This window comes from Wolffia australiana, chromosome 13, assembly GCF_029677425.1.
Source record: "Wolffia australiana isolate 7733 chromosome 13, ASM2967742v1".
In the NCBI taxonomy this organism is placed as follows: Eukaryota; Viridiplantae; Streptophyta; class Magnoliopsida; order Alismatales; family Araceae; genus Wolffia; species Wolffia australiana.
This window is the reverse complement of record NC_135847.1, coordinates 3,222,369-3,227,500: the sequence shown is the minus strand read 5'-3', so window position 1 is coordinate 3,227,500 and position 5,132 is coordinate 3,222,369.

The following is a 5,132-nucleotide window of genomic DNA, read 5'->3' as shown; positions in this document are numbered from 1 at the left end:
AAGCTGTGTGCACCGTTGGATACTCCGCCCACGGGAAAGGAGCGGTCGAAGATTTCTTCCACGTGGCCTGTCCCTATTCGTTGAAGATACGAGAAAAGATCCGGCCCGGGTGGCCCCGTCTGAGCAGCCAGTTTCCAACTTTGGCGGCATTAAAGATAAAGTTACTGTTTTTGGAATCTTACATCATAATCTAATTTATATGTTGATATAGGTCTCTAATTATTATTTAAATGTCGAAATAGTTAATTGGTAAGGTTAGGCGGTGTGTTGAGGTGTATTAGACTATTGGCCCATTTCTAATTTCTAGAAACAGTGATCATTTCTTTTGAGGAAAACCTGATAAAATAAATATTTAATGGAAATGTAATTTTCTTATTAATGCAATTGCAAAGTCCTCAGCTAGGGGAAGACACTTCCTGGAGCAAATTGTGATGGTTACATACTGGATGCAACGAGACAGATGTCGACTGATGACTGACGGAACGATAATGTGTAGTTCATTATATCTCTTGATCCCTCACACGTCCGGGTTTTTTGAAAAATCCATCACAATTGCGTCACTTGGCATGGTCCCTGACGTCTCGCCGTTCTCTCATCACCGGGCCACGTGCCCCGTGGCTTAGGACCTAAGGTCATAACAGCAAATTACCTTTTTACCCATCTTGCTCTGTCTACTGGTGTCTCTCAGTCTATCTCTCTCTCTCTCAGAGTCTCTCTCGTCTCTCTATTGTTGTCTCTCCTGATCTCTCTCTCTTCCTCTAGGTATCTCTCTCTCACCCTCTCTCTCTGTGTATCTCTCTTGATATCTCTCTCCCAGCATCTCTCTCTCTCTCATCATTAAAACTCTGTCACCGCCATCATCTGTGTTGGCCATCCTATCCCGTCACCTGTATATGATGGAGGACCATCTCGAGGACGACGCCACGATGACGAAGAACCATCTCGAGGATGACGGGACGGGATGTCGTCAGCCACGCCGAGCAGCTCGCGCCGACGCTCGCCACCCGGGGTTTAAGTAACCCGCGTAAGAACTTTTATCTTTTTACTTATGCTCATTTTCATGTGTGTTTGTATTTTTGGATTCGTGGACTGGGCCAATGTTGTTGGGCCCCGTCCTTCATTTACTTTTATGTTTGTATTTTGAATTTGTAAGGGAGGCCGAACCACGTCTCGCGACGGTTCGTCCTCTCCCACGTTCACTTGGCACCCATCCTCACTATATAAGGGGATGGCATGCCCAAGGAACACCTTGGAGTCATTGTTGAAAAGTTTATTCACAATTCGTCTCCCCTATCGTGAGAGTAGTGTAGGGGTTTGGCTAGCCCCACCCCACGCCGAGATCACTCCGTGGGTAGAGCCCACGTCTCCCGTCGAGATCACTCCGAGGAAACGTGTTAAGCGCCGTCGAGATCACTCCGGTGCGAGGAAAGAGTTTCAAGAAGTCGCCGCCATCAAGAATCGAAAGAGGCCTTCGTCGAGATTACTCCAGGGGTCTTGGGAGGTTCAAGAAGCGTCGACACGTCATCAACCTGGGAAATCTGCTCCGCCGAGGGAGCACACCCCAGATCCATCAAGAACTCCTCTTTCTTGGAGGGTTCTTGGTTGTTACAGTTCAAGAAAGCCATTTCTTGGTACCTTTTTCCACCCTTCCACCATTTCTTGATCGCCCACCCCCCTTTCCCCATCGTTTCTTGATTCCCAACCGCCTCGTCTTGCCTTTCTTGATCGCCCCCCCCCCCTTCCCCCTCGTTTCTTGCTTCCCCACCGCCTCCCCTTGCCTTTCTTGTTCCCCCCCTTTCCCCCTCGTTTCTTGTCCCCCACCCCCCTCGTCTTGCCTTTCTTGATCGCCCACCCTCCTTTCCCCATCGTTTCTTGATTCCCAACCGCCTCGTCTTGCCTTTCTTGATCGCCCACCCCCCTTTCCCCATCGTTTCTTGATTCCCAACCGCCTCGTCTTGCCTTTCTTGATCGCCCACCCTCCTTTCCCCATCGTTTCTTGATCCCCAACCGCATCCTCTTGTCTTTCTTGATCGCCCACTTTCTTTCCCCTTGATTTCTTGATTTCTTGACTTCTTGATTTCTTGAATTCTTGATTTCATGATTTCTTGATTTCATGATTTCTTGATTTCTTGATCTCACCATATCTCCTTGATTCCCCTTCGTTCTCCCCTTCGCCCTCATCTTTCTTGATTTCTTGATTCCCACCCTCTACGTCATAACCGATTACTTGGTTTTCTGCCCCACCCCCACGACTATTCCCACGATACTTGGTTCGCTGTCTTGCCCGCCCACACGACTACGCCGTGCGCCAGCCAAGCGCGCGCCTTGTGCGCCCTCTGCTCCGACTTTTGTTGCACGCCACCCGTGGACTCAGCTCTCTGCTGGTAGTTACGACCGCACCGTCCGCACCGGTTTTGTCTCGCCAACGACACTCGCCCGCACGACCCGACACTAAGCATCCGCCGGCGACTTGGACGCCTTGGACTAAGCGATACAAAGGTCAGTCTCGTCTCCCCTCTATAAACTCCAGTATTATTATCTTCGACAGTCTCTTCCCCTATCGCGTCCGCTACCGTGATATTCTCGAACATCATCGGATAGGACTAGCCACCTTGTCGAGCATAGGGATTCTTGTGGTAGACGGACTGTCATCCGACTTGGACGCCGAACGCTCCAGGGCTGTTAGATGCCCCTCACTTAGTAGACATCTAGTAGGTACAGCGGGTCATTGGGAGTTTGATCTTAGGTTCACTCGTCTCTCATTGATCGGTACGGCCGACGTCGCTATCCGTCAAGTCCTTATCTGCTCATTCGTATTTTCTCATCATTCGCACATCCCATACATTCGCATCATAACCCTGTGGCGTGAAACGCGCCGATCGATCCCGGCCGCCGTCGTATCACATCATATTGGTATCAGAGCGGTCGTGTTAGCTTTCGCCAACACGGTCAGTAGCATATCACTAAAGAAATTTTATTGGATTGTGCACGTCATTATTTTGAAAATCATTTACATCATATTGTGCACATCCTATTGGTTCATCGGCATTTCACACATCATAACATTTCATCCATCACGCGCATACCCCTAGGCATTTTTTAGGCCATGAATGGTTGACCATAGGATGGTTCATACACGATCACCTCAAGCATCCGAATACCGGAGATCTTCTACCGCCATCCCTACTCGTAGGGCGCCGGTAGACGAGGCCTATGACGAGCCCTTGGCTCGAGATGTTTCCCGACGACCGGGAAAAGCTCCCATGCAAGAGCATTCTGCCCCGGAGTACCGACCTCGAGGCCCCGAGGTCCCACCTCCTCGATACCAACGAGCTGACGAATGGGAGTATGACCGTGATGACCGCCGACGATCCCCTCCTCGGGAGTATCACCGCGACGACTGACGAGGATCCTCGCCACGGGAGTACGACCGCAAAGACAGGCGGAGATCCCCACCACGGGAGGATAGGCCAGCACCCCGCTACTATGACGACCGTTCCTATCGTTCGGATAGGAACTACTATCCACCCGAGAATAGAGGTTCTTGGCGTCACGACTACCCAGAGGACGGGGTGCTCAACCCCGACCGCATACCGGTGCGAGATGCATCGCACTATTCTTCTCGCCCGGGTAGCCCACGGTCACCACCTGTCGCACGTCGATCGGACGTCGCCACTTATGGCGACAGTTCCGCTTACCGGCCACACTATCGGGCTGCACCCACTCATGCCCGGGACCCATACGAGGAGGCCCCGGCACCACCTCGAGTGGCGCCGAGATACACAGTGGATTATGACCGCCCCCCCAGTTGGGATTATACCCCCGACAATTTGTCTCGACCAAGGAGGCCCACGGCATATTCCCCTCACCGGGTGCATGCTTATCCAGCACATTCCCCGTTGCCACCGAGACGACCTCATCCCAACGGATACCCAGAGGAGCGGCCACCCTATCAACCGGCACCTCACCGAGATGTTTACTACGAGGATCGATCGGACCAATACAGCCAACCTGAAAGCTATAGATGTCAATCCCGAGATAGTCCTCCGTACTATCACGATCACGAGTTATCCACTCCGAGAGGAGGTACTCTCTCATGTAGGTTATCATGGGGATGTACATCCTCATTACTACCATGGACGACCCCGGGATCCTGAGGCGCCTCCACCTTGCTACCACCTACGAGAAGACTGGGAGCACTACTACGGAGAACGGCGAAAAACTCCCACCCCTCGGAATGAGTATCCTGCACACTATTACTACGACGACCGTTCCTATCCACCGGATAGGAACTACTGCCCGCATGAGAACCAGAGTTCTCGGCATCATGATGACCGGGGGCATCCTCACGAGACGGCCAACAACCCTAATCAGATACCGGTACTGAACTCTCCACGTTATCACCGCACTACTCGTCGCCCAGAGGCAGCCACATATGGTGGTAGTTCTGCCCACCCGCACTATTACGGGTCGACGCACGTACCCGCACTTGGCCAATACCAGGAGCCTCTAGCACCATCTCGAGCGCCACCAAGGAGGCCGAACCCCTACCCACCTCATATACCACAGTCATCCTACTTACCGTTTGCGCTCTCATTGAGTTGTGCGGCACACGAGCCCCTTGCACACCATTCAAGACAACCGACCAAGCTGGCATCATGTGATTCATACATGTCACCTGCTCACTATGGACAGCCCCCTCCACTAGTGTCAAGTGCAAAAGAATCTGGGGAACCACTTAGCTCACAACATGTTAGGCAAACCAAGTGTGCCCATCATCAGCATGATGACATTGATAGGAGATGTCGAGACAATGCACCCACTAGAAAGATACATCTAGTGACTCCATTCATTACCTTAGCCCAACACATGATGCACCTTCACGGTTATCCCGTCGATATGTCATCCGACCGTCGAACGTCACAATATAATGAAAGGAGACTCATTCTAGAGGTACTATCGGGAGCCCACCGACCCGCCCCGTTGCCAGATCCACCACCGCCTTCACCATTCCTTCGTCCTTTCGCTATCCCACAGCCTCTGGGGCTCTTCTTCACACGCGTCCAAACAACGCACCCCTCAACGCGACTTCTAGTATTTTTAAATTTGCACTGGATTTATATTACATTCCA